Genomic DNA, 15,001 nt, shown 5'->3' on the forward strand with positions numbered 1-15,001 from the left:
ATCATTTCAAGCATGATGAATTGGGTGCCATTAAATTGGGAAATAATAGCTGCTCTTATTACAGTGCTTTGACATGGGTGGAACCCAGCATGAAGCACAATACATCACTGTGATATCATTATTGTAGTTGATTCAGCTTTGAATCCTAGTGCAATTTGCTGCCATTTTGTGTAGGGATGCTTACATCACAAATGCAGCCTCCCTCCTGCTCCTTTACAAATTATATATTTATTTATTTTATGTATTTATTGTGCATTTATTAGGCGCGTATACAGTAAGTAAATTCTGTTCCAAAGCGCCGACAGGGCAGCAGGTGACATGGGATTGAAAAACATCCTGCTTAAATTGTGCTAAGTGAAGAGGGGCTGGTGCCCATGTAAGGGTGAGCCTGTGGAGCCGTGCCCCTCTAGCACGGTCTCTTGCCAGGCTGCAATTACTCGTTATCATCCTGTCACTGTTTGTTACGAGCCACGTTTTGTAATCTGCAAAGCTGTGTCTCTAAACCAAAATCATTTAATTTAATTTCCATGCAGATTACTACTAAGTGGGTGACAGAGGAGAAAACATATTCTATTGCCAATAAAGTGGATTTGTTGCTAGTTGACAGGTACACCCCATTTACTAAAATGCGCTGGCATTGGCGTGCTGTGACTTCCTGTCCCCTGATATCACTTCCTGTGGTGTTATGCACTTATTTTATTTAGGACTTGTGCCCTGGATGTCAGGTTATAGGGTGGTGCCCAGTAACGTGAGAAGGAGGTGGATGCTGATACAATGGGTAATCTACTCTTTCTGGTGGACCTAAGTGTTGTGAGTGTTGTGACTGGCCCTCTGGTCACAGAGGCCAGTCAGATCAGCGCTGGGCCCCCCAGCATACTTTCCAGTTGGTACAGTTGCGGGCTGGCTCACGGGCCAGCCTGAGGGGTTGCTCGGGGCACCCAGCAGACACACAAATTAGCAGGGATCACCCTGCTGGCCATGATCACACTCCAAGACATCCGCTGTCGGGGGCTCCCGCACTTCCAGCTGCTCTGTGGTCACACAGAGGAGCAGTGGCCTGGGGGCAACCAGGTTACACATGCTGATTATCCAGATCGGCAGGACCGTGGTCACACAATGTCAGTCTGCAGGCCCAACAAATGAGATACGAAGACTGTGCCATTCGGGGAGTCTGCTGCTGTTCTGAGGCACGTGTGCGCGGAGGCTCCTCTTTTGTGTGGTAACCTAGTTTATTTCCACATTTTCTCATAGGAAAAGGTTTGGGCTTGTTGAAAATGTCTAATATGCGGCCACTTTGAAAATTATTTCCAGGACCGCTTTTGGTTCCCAGTCCACCCTTGGCGGTCAAACAGAGGGGCAGTGGCTTGGGGGCACCCAGATTACACACTGATCTGGGGGTACCCAGATCAGCACTACTGTGGGCACACAGTGTCAGTCTGCAGGCCCAACAAATGAGATACAGAGACACAGCGCCATTCAGGGAGTCTGCTGCTGTTCTGAGGCACGCACGTGGGTCCGGAGGCTCCTTTTTTAACTTCCTGTCATAAATCATGACACATACTCTCGGGCAATACAAGTTCTTAAAGGGGGAATACCACACTGAGCTCCGCATGGGGTAAGTCTTCTGGTGGAAACAAAGGCCTAAATGGAGACAGACCGACGCGTGCCAGGAGAATTGCCAGAACTCTACAGAGAGGGAACAGTGCTGGCAAGCAAATGGTGTTGCCGGGGTCAAACCCCCTCCTGAAATTTAAAAACCCTGTGGCACAGCCAGAGTAACAACTCCCTCAATCAAATGGCTGTTTCCCTATAAACCAAACGCTGTCGCCGGGGTCCAACCCCCCTTCTTAAATTCGAACGCCGAAAATCTGCCACACGGGGCTCGGTTATCGCTGCAGCACCGGCTGGTGGTCCCAGCCAGGATCTGCTTCCTGCCGATAAGGGCGCAGGGGCGGCGTCTCGCTGCAGACATAAACTGGGCCGACCTGGGGCAGGAAACAAGGTGGCACGCCGGTCACAGGGCAGGCCCCTGGGGTCGCGCAGAGTCGTGTCCGGCTGCACTTTACCAGAGAGTGCAGTTAAAGGCAGTCTCCACGGCGGGGCAGCTCACAATTGAATAGAAAATTGACAGAACTCTGCAAAAGAAACCCTCACGTTCTAAACCTGGCAACTATCAAAATGGTAGGTAGGCCAGTGTTCCAACCAATGAAATGGGGGACATTTGGGAAACTGGGGTTATATGCAGACCATGTTTTAAATCGGTAAAAAGCGAGATAATTTGCTAAGCAGGAGAGGACCGACAAAATGGACATTTATTAAAAAAGTGAAGAAATGCCCCCAGAGTGCGGACAGCTGTCCCCGTCCTTACCGAACGGTAACTCCACACGCTGCTCCAGCCCCACAGTGCGCCCGTTCACTGGGATGAGGTGGCCTGCCTCCGGGTCTGATTGCATCCCGTTGCTTTTTTTCTGCTACAGGTAGAATACATTGGGCTTCACCAAAAGCGGTTTTTTTTCCAATGGGATTTTCCCATTGAAAAACAATCGGTGGATCAGGCCATTGTGTTACAAAATGTTATCGTATCTGAGAACCTGTCACAAGTAGAAACACATACCACCACTTGAAACATTAATGAGGGAAAGTGGATGGGCAGTAGGTGGCTAACAGCGTAAGGACTTTTAATGTTCCGTGTCTGTGACGAATCAACTTCCGGGGCACCGGTGGTCCAGCCATGAATGTTGGTTTCAAAAACATCAATCAGCCCCACACCTCTAGTACACCGGAAGGGATCCGAGCAGATTGGATACACGAGTCAATTATAAACCTGCCTGCATACATGCCAACATTCAGATGCACCTGGGAGGGAGATTTCCACAGGGAAATCGGGAGACGCATATTTCCCCATAGGAATGCATTGGGGCTAAAGTTATTTTAGGCGGGAGACCGTGAAAAATAGCAATATTTTTCACCTAAAAATCGGGAGTCGCCTGCCTAAATCGGGAGGGTTGGCATGTATCTGCCTGTCCAGCGTTGGTAACGTGGATGGAATGACGCGACTCTGCATGGTCGTGGATCATTGGTTAGTTGCAACACAGCAAAAATGCAATTATTAACCAATGAGAAAAGGGACTGTCCAGTCAAGGTTGTGTAAATATATCTACTTTATTATTATCACAACAAACAGTTCTAGTGCACTACAAAATACAACCTACCCTATAAAGGAATGCAGAGGAAAGACAGTCTCAAAGAAGGAAAAGGGATGCACTCTGGATACTGACAGGAGGGAAGTTGGTAAAGTAATTAATCGCAATAGTTCAAGGATACTTGGTTTCAACACAAGGGGAACAATGGGTCATAAAATATCACCATGGGCCTTTGGAGAAGGTCCAGGGGGACAGAACCACAATGTACCTTGTGCTTGTAGTAGTTCTTGGTGCTAGACAGGGTGGAGTCGGTTTCAGGACGCTTTGCAGCTTCTGGGACAGAGTTCAAGACACTAGACAGCGGCGGGTATCAGGCGGCAGGCAGTTAGTCAAGCGAGGCTAGCCGGATGGCTGCAGGTTGGCCAACACAGAAGCTCTGTGTCAGAAATTGTCTCAGTGCTGGTCGGCGGGTCTGAAGCCCTGGTGTAGGCGTCTGAAACGGCTTTAGCGACAGCGGCGTAACAACAGTCAGCAGTGCAATCGGTTGCAGCTTAAGGGACTCGACTGGCTCGAAAATGCCCTTTAAGACACACCTCGGTAGATGCTTGTTGATGCACTTATAGCTTCTTCACTGGGCTTGTGTCGTCCTTTAAGGCGGACGGCCCAACGCTGAGGAGAGTGATGCAGGTGGCTGCCTTGTCCTTGGTTTGGTTCAAAAGCTCTCTGGCACTTCCTACATAGGTATCTCCCTCTTCCTTGGGAGATGTTTAGGGGAGGGTTTTTGCTTCCCTCTTGGAGTTCCTGGAATTCCTTCAAAGGCGGAAGATGTAAGGCAGACTGTACCCTCAGCCAGGGTCCAATGCTGAGTTCTTCTTGTTACTCCTTGCAAAGTCTTCAGATGATCTGCCCAAAGGAGGGTCTCGACCTTCTTTTAAAGCCAAATGGGCCACAGTGATTGGTGTAGGCTAAGCCTACCTTAATGAAACCATGCTGCATCCCCACCAACAATCTCCTGTATGCATCAGGTCATAAGCATAGTGCTTTTCAACAGAAAAGGTAAAGGGATGAAAACATGTAATACTAAGTGCCAGCACTCTTCCTGTCTGCTGTGGATCAAATAGTCTCTCTGGATAATGGAGCTATCTGTGGTTCCTGATTGAAGCGGCACGTCTCCCTTGAAGCTGCAGTGAGACCAGACTTTCTGTCTCTGTCAAACCACATACTCCTACCTTCGTAATGGGGTCTTTCTGCAGGCATGACTACTGTAAACACACTGTTCCAGACATGACATTTCCCTGTCAATAGATACTGAAGGCGGGAGCTGGCATCAGGTTGACACAGTGCATATGAAAGGGTGTAGGGGTTTCCTGTCTCCTTTGTTATCCTCTGTAGCCAGGCCCCATGTGGGCCTGTTTGAATTAAACTCTGATTAGTATGTGAATGCTGCCACCCACTACAGAGCTCAACAAAAGGACAGGGTGGCTCTATGGAGCCTTTGTTAATTAGGCTGGCCATGGCAAGGGGAATGTTTGGCCCTCCCCCTTCTGGAGATGCATTGTGTACTTCACCTGTCAGACCTCACCTAAATATGACAGTGGGGACTGCGCCTGTAGGCTGTATCCACCCAGATTACATGGGTCTATCTATGCGCATGTTGACGAGTGAGCATAGGAAAATGTGAACAGGTTAGTCCCACACATTTTCCGGAGATCAATTTACCATCATTCAATTTCATTTAAAATTTCAAAAAAGTCAAGGCGAGCACACACCCACCGTGTGGATGGTAAAATTCCTCACAGGTGGCTATTTGAAGACTAGCATTAAACCACATTTAAACATGTAAATTAGACCCCAAAATGAAACCTTAAATTTACTCCAGTTTGAAACTACTAAGGTGAGGGTTGGGGCTAGTACAAAAGCATGGTAATACATGTATACACATCCCACAGCTAGTCATCAAAATGAGTTAGCAGAAATGTGTGCACCATGGGACCAAGTAGTTGGTGATAGTGTGGTGTGTGAATACTTATAAGACACTATAACATTGACCAAACTGGGAGCAATGGGCCCATTTCTGTGTTCAAATCAAAGTGACAGGGGCCATTGAGTGACATGCAACAAAACTCAAGGCAATGGTGCAATTGTTGGGTCAAATTGTGCCCTTGTTTTTCTAATGTTCTAATACATTTTAATGTTTTTATATGTGAAATTGTTAACTTTAGAAGTTAACTGAACTATACCTAATAAACAGCCTGGCAGCAGGTGCCAATACTGTTGCAGTAAATTCTGATTAAAGTACAGGAACCAGGGCATGCATTGCATGAGAAATCTCTTGGCACATTATTTTAAACTGGTAAAATGTCTCTGAGGTATATCATTTATGATTGTCATCTTTCCCAGATTTGAAACAGCAACTGCATTAGGCACTGCTTCAGTGGTTATGTGGTACAAGTAAAGTACGGATGGGCAAGCCTTAAAGTGTTCGACTCGAATGTGGGTTTCAGCAACTGAGGAACAGGTTCAAGTTGGCTTAAGCCATTAATCCTCCATAGAGGTTGCTTGTGAGTCAAATCAAGGTAAGTTTGTAAATCCTCAATTCAGTTAGAATCGGCTCGACCCAGTTTCAGCCATAGATCTCTATAGCCCAAATTAAAAAAAAATGTTTTATTCATTTTATTAAAATTGAGATTCTCAAAAATGTATTTGGTGCACAAGTTGCACTTGCGTAGCTCATCGCTGGTGCCCCAAAAAAAAGTGTGCCTTATTCGCAAAGGGCATCTGAATGTGTGGGTCACAGATATGCACATTCCGATTTGCTTTTCCACATTAGTGCTGATTACAGGGTGTTTATTTGCATTTGAGTGTGCATCCAAAATCCACAAACAGAATGGTCTTAGAAATGTGCAGAAAATAGTCACCTTGCCCTAATGTTATTTGGAATGGTGTAAGGGATGCTTGACACCAGCCCTGTCATGCATTTCTATCCCTCAAACAGGGGTAGAAATGTTTTTTTTAAAAACACATTTTTACCATTTGACATATGCCCCATAACTGTGAAATGTGCTCTCAAACCCCATTAATTAATTCTTCTGTTATCATGTGCTTAATACCACAGACCGGCCTGCCCGGGACCAAGATTCAAACCTGTTCTGCTCTGCATTGTCTTGCTTCCAAGAAAAACAAGTTGCCCCTGAGCTATCCTCCCGACCCATGCGGCGGGTGAGAGCATGTTATAGTTTAGTGTTGAGAGCCTGCTCCAGACACTTATCTATGCAAGGGGCAAGCCAGCACACCATGTGGGCTACTCCACAGCCCGGTGAAATACACAGGTGACATTTGTGGATAAGGTGATCTTTTTGGCGCTAATTATCTCATCACTTGCACCAAAAAGAATGTGCACCCTATTCTTAAAGGGTGTATGTATGTGTCACTGACAGATGGGCACCTTCTGATGCCCCTTTTCATCCCCTCTGTGCATTTGTGACAATATGAGGGTGATTCTGCACATTTCAAGGTGCTTCCTGAATTGACAAACAGAATGCTCTTTGAAATGTGCAGGAAATAGACACATTTGCCTGTGCTTATTTTTTGATTGATTTTCTTTTATTATTTAAAGCTTGAACCTAGCTTGAGTGCAGCAGAGCACTGTGAGTTTGTGGGTAGACAGCATTTGGGCTGGCGTCTTTTAACAGTAGTACTGCCCGTACTGTAAATTGCGGTCTGTGCATCAATCTGTTCATCCATTGGGATTAGTCCTTGGTCAGATGTTGAAAAAGGCACATCTTGAGAGATTTGGAAATTGCAGAATAGTCACGTCATTCCGAGCTGATACTGGGGTTTAGTTTCAGAGGGTGGGATTGTGAGAAGAGAAGGATTGTTTGCAAATCCCCTGTTTGGGGACGAGTTGTGATTGAAGCCGGATGGTTGATTCGCTTTGTGGGGAGCAGTGCCACCAGATATGTGGAGCTTATCTGGCATGTACACTGGTGTGCTGCTCATGACTGCTTTGTATGTGATATATACAGTCTTGAACAGTATCCGTGCTTGCAGAGGAAGCCAGTGTAGTTTGAGTAGGACGGGGTGATTCGATCAAATGTCTGTGCACCCGCTATAAGGCATGCTGTGGTTTACTGCTTTTAGGGGAGTCAAGTGAGTGGCTGTGGGCCCCCGTCAAGAGGGTGTTTCCCCGATTGATGTGCAAGACCACAATGGCCTGCACTACTGTCTGGAAGTCCTGTGACGGATGAAGGGTTTCATTTTGCAAACAGTGAGAGGTTTGGATCCGAACGCGAAGTGCAAACACGTTCATGGACATGTCATAATGCCACGCGCGAGCGCATGGTCACGTGGCACTGTCCGGAAGGTCCACAATGACGTCAGACGTTCACAGACGTCGACGAAAGCAAAAACAGTGGGAAAAGTATATAAGTGTTAAAAATTATGCAAGAAAGTGGGAAATGGCAGAGTTTTAAGGTGAAATGTAAATTGGACAAAATCATTGCTATATTGGGGTAAGTTTGATATTAGTAAGTTGTAGGCAAATAGCATGCACTGGTAAAAACCCATGGAATTCTGTGAAAAAAGCTTTGTTAAAGAGAAGTTATGGTTAAGTTGCACCAATAAAAACCTATAAAATTCATTGAAAAACTTTGTTAGAGGGACGTTATGGTTAAGTTGCACTAATAAAACCTATGAAATTCAATGAAAAAACTTTGTTAAAGGGACGTTATGATTAAGTTGGACTAATAAAAACCTATGAAATTCAATGAAAAAACTTTGTTAATGGGACGTCATGGTTACAAGTAAAACCAAAAAACTTCAGAAATTCACCAGTTATGGTAAGCTAAGCAACCATAACTCGTGTCACCACCATGCTCTGCTAAGACTACACCAGGACATCAAAGATGACATCACAAATGTAATTGATGGCGTCACTGATGACATCACCTATCTGGCCCACTTGTTTTTGGTCACTGAAATATCTAGGCCAGTTGGTTTTGTTCACTGACAGTCAGAATATGAACATTCCAAAGGTGCTGTTTATCTAGACGTTAACCTTGTCATATGTTCTTAAAGTATTTTGCTTAGGGTTTGGTCTCAGCTCATGGTGCTCGTACATGGGGCAATAGGCAGGCCTCAAACACGCAGTTCCTTTGTATACATTAAGATACACTTTAATGCTATTAACATTTTCTAATGATGCTGTTTTTTTCTTTCATACTTTAGTTTCTCTGTATGTGCCTCTGATTTGTATGCATTGTGAGTCTTCATATTCATTGTTTGTACTAGAACAAGTGTGTAGTAAGTATTGAATTGTTAGCTAGTTAATACATGTTTAACAGTACACAATCACCCCTGACATCATGTAACCAACATTATAAAAACAATCCCTTGTAGGGAATTTCATCAAAATTAATTTCACCTGGGCACCCTTCCAGTCCATCGTTCTTCAGCCTGGCAAGCCATTACAGAAGGGGAAAGATCATAGAAAAATGGGGCTTGCTCCCAACCCAAAAGGGTTGTACAGTGTGAGCTGCTAGGTCACATCCCATCTGGACGAGTGTCCCCATACATGTTTCAGCCTCATTGTGCATCATCAGTGAAGTGTAGCTTGGGTCACTATACACAGCAGGCCCGGGAACCAAGTGGGCATACCCACACAACTGGGGTGACATTGACAAAACTGAAGGTTAGGGTTTGGTCTCAGCTCATGGTGCTCGTACATGGGGCAATAGGCAGGCCTCAAACACGCAGTTCCTTTGTATACATTAAGATACACTTCACAAAACTGAAGGTTGATGGCTGGAAGGTTGTATGGCTGGAAGGTTCTGAATCAATGATAACCTCTGTCATTGCTGTGGTCAACGCTCCAGGCCTCCATTTATAGCTATGTAGCCACAGCTGGAATTTGATGAATGGCTGTAAAAGGCCTATCCATTGCCTATATTTTTCGTGTGGCATTTCCACATTTTCTCATAGGAAAAGTGTTAGGCGTGCTGAAAATGTGTAAAATGAGGCCACTTCGAAAATTATTTGCAGGGCCTCTTTTGGTTGCCAGTAATTATTTGCATGGCCTCTTTCGGTTCTCAGTCCTCCCCTGGGTCCAGCCAGGCCCCTTGTTCAAAGGTATGTGCGTGGGTTGCATTTCTCCACCATATTCCGCTGCTGGGCGCATGCCAGGGATTGCTGGCTTGAGGAGTGCGCAGGGAGACCGGCTTCAGGCTCCCACGCCCTCCGCGCCCTGGCTTCCAATGACGTCCTTGCTCACAGCAGAGTCAGAACTGAGACAGAACTGTGAAAGGTGCCCCCTGCCCTCGGGCACACTGCACAATACCTCGGGAGATTAAAATAGCACCACGCTTACAGGAGCTCCCAAAGTTATTTAAAGCTTCCAAAAGACGCATGCCGGTGACCTTTCCCCCCGGATAAACTTGTGTTATTGGGGTTATGAAAAGACAGTCATCACAGTGCAGGCTCTCCTCTGACGTATATGCAAAGGCAATCCGCCTGCACTGTCATCACCGCTTATCTGGGACATATTACACAAAAGTGCAGGTGCTCAATGTCTTGCTGTGGCGCCAGGGCTCGTGCTACGGTGAGGTAAAGCACTGTGCCGGCCCTGTGTGGCATGTGTTCTCGGTGACGTAGCATTGCAGCAAACGCAACGCAAATTATCGTCAGCTCGGGGAGAATTTACCCCACCCTCCAAAGAGTCCCTGTGTCCATTGTTACAAATTGCACCGAGAGAGGGACAAACAGAGTAAAACCGTGGTAAATGCAGGGGCTTCTGCATCTTGCACGCACTGGTCATCTCTAGACATGCGCACTCGCCTTTGTTGTCGTACCTTTGAAAATACATGTCGCAGTAAACAAATGCATGATACTCGCCAACATAAGAGAATCGTAGTTACATTCAATGCTTGGGACAAGGCAGTACCCTCTGCGGAGTGGCAGTGTTTCCAGGGGGGCTGACATTACTTTGGACCTGGCGTGGGTAATTCGATTGGGTGTCCGGGTCCTGCCCGTTTGGGAGGTGGGGCGAGGGGTTGGTGTGTGCTGTGAGGCAAATTGTGCGAGCAGGTGAGTTTTTCGGTATTTCCTAAACACTCAATGGTTGTCTTGTTCCCTGGAAGAGGGCCTTTCGCCCTCGGGGTCCTCCCTCCATATTTCTTCAATTTTAACTGGCATGGTGTGATGGTAGAGATGTGGGTGGAGCTAATGTCCCTGCTCCACACATTGCAAGAAAAGTTTACACTGCTAGTGCGCTTTACACATCCAAATAAATAAACGGCACGCTGTAGTGACAGGCTTCCGAAGTGTTCATGTCTGAGTGTTATTGTCTCATGATTAAGTCAGAGTGTCATTGGTTGGAGCACCAGTTGTCTTATACTTTCATCCAGTCATCACGTTTGCAATCTCTTTGCATCATACGGAGTGCATAGTCCACTATGCCAGGCCCAATAGGCTGCCCCATCATTCTCAGTTCTTCCTTTGTTAATGATATGTTTAACGTCTTGGTGAAAGTTCACATGTGCACTGTATGCAGGGATGGAAGTGTAATATAAATCATCGGTACGCCGTACCAGGAGTTCTTTTCATTTTTACAGAGCGTACCTTTACTTCAAAGGCTCAAAAAGGACTGGACATTCAAGCACTGCCAGCTTCCCTGGTCTCAGCCAGGCAGACACCCACCCAGCGTCCATGCCTCTGCAGGTCATTAAGGTGCTCAGATTGCAAACACATTTCTTTTATCAGTGGCAGAACATTAATTTGCATGATCTGACATTTCTATAGAGCTCATAAAGCACCAGTGACCTTGCAACTCTGGGATAGTTAAAGTGGGCAACACAAAGCGCCCATTTAAAGATATATTTATATCCATGATGTTACTGTCTTGATATGCAAAATAATGAAGTTGCTTCAAGTCACTAATTAAATGTTTTTCAACATCATGAATAACAGCGAGCTGGAAGTTTGTGACAAAGAATCTGCATATCTATCTTTGTTTATTACACAACTTCTTTTATTACATCACTGAAAGTCCAGTGGGGTTAACTAGACATTTCAGGTTGGCATTATCTTGTATTCTGGGACTTATAGTTCGCCATTCAGGAATTGAATGTTAAAGCGACAATGCTTTTCTTTTGGTTTAACATGCTGTCATGAGGTTTTATTATGCAATTTTCTTTGTAAGTAAACTCTAATAGACTTTATTACTGTAGACTTTGAAATCCAACTATTTGAACCAAAATGTGTGATGCAGTTAACCCCCCAACCCCTCAGTCCCCACTCCCCCCAGCACCCGCCCCGCCAGCCCTCCTTTCTGGCTATCTGTCCGACCATCACACTGGATGCAGCCAGAGTAGCACTAGTTCCTTTTTTCCACTTCCAGCCCTGGCTGTATGGTTTCCCAACTCACTAATGCTCGGCCCGCCGTGAATCCCAGTGAGAGACTAAGAAGAGTAGCCGGCTGCAGCGCTAGTGCTCACAGCGCCTGTGCAAAACGCTTCATCCTCCGTGAAGGGGGGGCAGGTGCTCCTGTGATGTGCTCATTTGATAACCCCCTGGCGGTTCCAGCACTGGGGACTGTGATGATCACACGAAACCCGGACTGGCGTTCTAACGCCAGTTCCGGTGATTCCTTTATTTCCGGGTGTCACCACATTCCTCTCCAACTTGGAGGTGTTTTACAACAGTTAAACAACAAACATGTTATAACGGGTACCGTACACTCTGAGCCACTCTGACCTCATCTTGGCCGGGTTTTCTGAAGGTAGTCTCCGTCCATCACGTATCCCTGGAGGCGGGACGACGGTCTGGGCTTCTCTCTCAGGAGGTATTGGGGATTTCCCCTCTCCAGCTTGTCTGCCACTGGGCGCTCAGGTTCAGTCCTATTTTCTTGTTGGTGGGGTGTCTCCGGCTCTCTTGGGGTGGCACAGGTCCTGGGTGTCATTTGGTCTCGGGGCATACAAGGTGTCACCGGCTCTCCTCTTGGGGATACCGGGCTCTCTTCCCATAGTTCCGGTGGCACCTTCCTGAAGTGCGACACATTCCTTGTCACTGTTTCACTCCCTCGGGTGGCGGTAATCATACTGTGATTTGCAGCACTGACTGTCCACGGTTGGAGTTCAAAATTGAGGGACATTTCCTTGGGCGTCGCCCGGTTCTTGACGATGATGGTGTCTCCTGGTGTTAGGTCTCGGTGGCTGGCTCGCCTGGCAATGCTCTCTTGCTCATTTCGCCTCAGTCTCATAGCATCTATGGCTGGGATGTCAGGTTCCGGAGCTACCCATTGTGGATGTATCGGGAGCTCTGCCTGTATGGGTACCCCAAACATGAGGGCAGCAGGGCTGATTCCTGTAGAGGAGTGTGGAGTTTGTCTGTGCGTCCTCAGGAATCGATACACTGCCTTCAGCCATGGATGCCCTCGTTCTTTAGCAATGCGGATAACTTTATTGAGTGACCCCATGAACCTCTCAGTGTCACCGTTTGCTTGGGGCCATCGTGGGGTGATCCGCTTGTGTTTTACGTTTATGTCTTTGAAAAATGTGCGCAGCTCTTGGCTGCCGAACGATGGTCCATTGTCGCTCTTGACTTTTGTCGGGATCCCATGTGTTGCAAAGATCTTTTCTAGTGTGAGGATCGTTGTCTCCGCGTTGGTGGATGCCACGTGTTCTACTTCAGGATACCTGCTGAATTCATCAATCACAACGAGTAGGTATCCTTCGCCGGCAATGGTACAGTGGTCCATGCTGACTGCCTCCCACCGCTTGCTGCTTCTTGGGGCGCTGGCGATGGGTTCTGGTTTCTCGGCCCTCCTGGAGGCTTGGCAGGCTGCGCAGGATTCCACCAGCTCCACAACTCATTGTATGTTGGGCATCCACATTCTGGACTTTAAGTATGCCGTTGTTTTGACAATGCCCTGATGTCCGCTGTGGGCTAGCCTGAGAGCTCTCTCATCTAGTGACGCGGGTAGCACGATCCGGTGACCCTTGAGGAGTACACCTTCGGGGGCAACTGAGCGTTCATGTCGGATCCCAAATAGCGCCCGAAGTTTGGCTTGAGCAGACGTGGTGCGTTGGGCCATGAATGTGAGGTAGTTCTTCCAGTTTCCTGACTGGATGGCTGTGGTAGTGTGTGTCAGGATGGTGTCTGCTTCCGTCTCGCTTGCTATTTCCTGTAAGGTCAAGGCCCGTGGTCGGGCGCAGGCGACTACATGACATACGTGTTCATCTGTTTCTTTCGCGTGGCGTTGTTCCCCATCAGTGGCGGGCCGCGGGTGACGGGACAGGTAGTCGGCTGGGTTGTCCGTCCCTGGGCGGTAGTCCACTTCTATATTGTAAGGCTGCAAATGCAGCATCCACTTTTCAATGCGTGCTGGTGGGTGAGGAGCCGATCCTCGGAATATTGGGATCAGGGGCTTGTGGTCCGAGAATACTTTTGCTTGCTTGCCCAGCAGGTATACTTTAAAATGTCGGCATCCCCACAGGATAGCCAGGGCTTCCTTCTCAATGTGGGCATAGTTCTGTTCTGGTTTGGTGAGTGCCCGACTGGCCAATGCGATGGGGTACACGTTGCCTTCATTGTCTGTTTGAGTTAATACTGCCCCAGGGCCGACTGGGCTGGCATCGACAAGAAGTTCGGTGTGTTTCTCTATGTCAAAGAATGCCATAGTTGTGGAGGCTGCTAATGTGTCCTTGATTTGTTGGATTGCTTGTTGGTGAACAGGTGTCTATTCCCACTTCTTATCTTTCTTGGTTAGTTCCCGGAGTGGGCTTGCGATGCTGGCAAGGTCTGGAATGAACCTCGCGCAGTAGGTTGCCATCCCCATGCAACTCCTCACCTCAGTGGCCGATTTAGGGGCTTTGGTGTTCTTTATGTCGTTAACTTTAGAGGGGTCCGGCGACACTCCTTTTGCGTTGAATATGTAACCAAAGAAACATAGTTCCTCCTTCGCGAATTCACATATTTCTGCGTTTAGTGTCAGACCGGCTTCTTCCAATCTGCCTAGGACTGCTGCCAGGCATTTGTGGTGCTCTCTTTCGTTGGATGCGTACACAAGAATGTCGTCGCTAATGTTCGTTGTTCCCTCTAGGCCGGTGAGAACTTTGCGGATTTCGTGTTGGAATACCTCCGCGGCTGACGATATCCCAAAGTTTAGCCGTCTGTACCTTCTCAGACCAAGGTGAGAGGAGAATGTAGTGATATATCGCGACTCTTTGGCTAATCTGAGCTGGTGATAGCCGGATCTGAGGTCAAGCTTGCTAAAGATTGTTGCTCCTGTGAGGTCCACAATGAGTTCATCTATCGTTGGAGTTTTGTGGCGCTCTGTTCCTATGGCTGCGTTGGGAAGTCTCATGTCGATACAGATGCGTACCGCGTTGGGTTGCTTGGGTTTTTGGGCAACCACCATGGGGGACACCCACGGGGTTGGACCTGATGTCTTTTCTATTATCCCTGTGTCCTCGAGCTTAGCTAGTTCCTTCTCTCAAGTGGAACGTTATCCGTCGGTGACGTACAGCTTTCGGCTCGATGGTAGGGTCTATCTGGAGCTTTATGGTTCGGCCTTTGAGGCATCCGATGCCTTGGAATATCTTCTGGTATTGTTCTAGTAGGCCGTCGAGTTCTTTGTGTTGAAGGCTGAAAGTAAATTGTATTCATTTCAGTTTTTCCGCTGTCCTACAGCTTAGCAGCGTTTCGCAGCCAGCATCCACGACATATACGCGTGCCCGGCAATTGGTGTTGTTATGAGCAAAGTCTGATTTAAAGGATCCTTGCGCCGATAAGAGGTTTCTTACATCCATAGGTGTATAGTCGGACTTTCTTCTCGTGGAGTTTGGGCTTCGGGCGGAGCTTGC

This window comes from Ambystoma mexicanum, chromosome 6p, assembly GCF_040938575.1.
Source record: "Ambystoma mexicanum isolate Mex_15411 chromosome 6p, UKY_AmexF1_1, whole genome shotgun sequence".
Classification (NCBI taxonomy): domain Eukaryota; kingdom Metazoa; phylum Chordata; class Amphibia; order Caudata; family Ambystomatidae; genus Ambystoma; species Ambystoma mexicanum.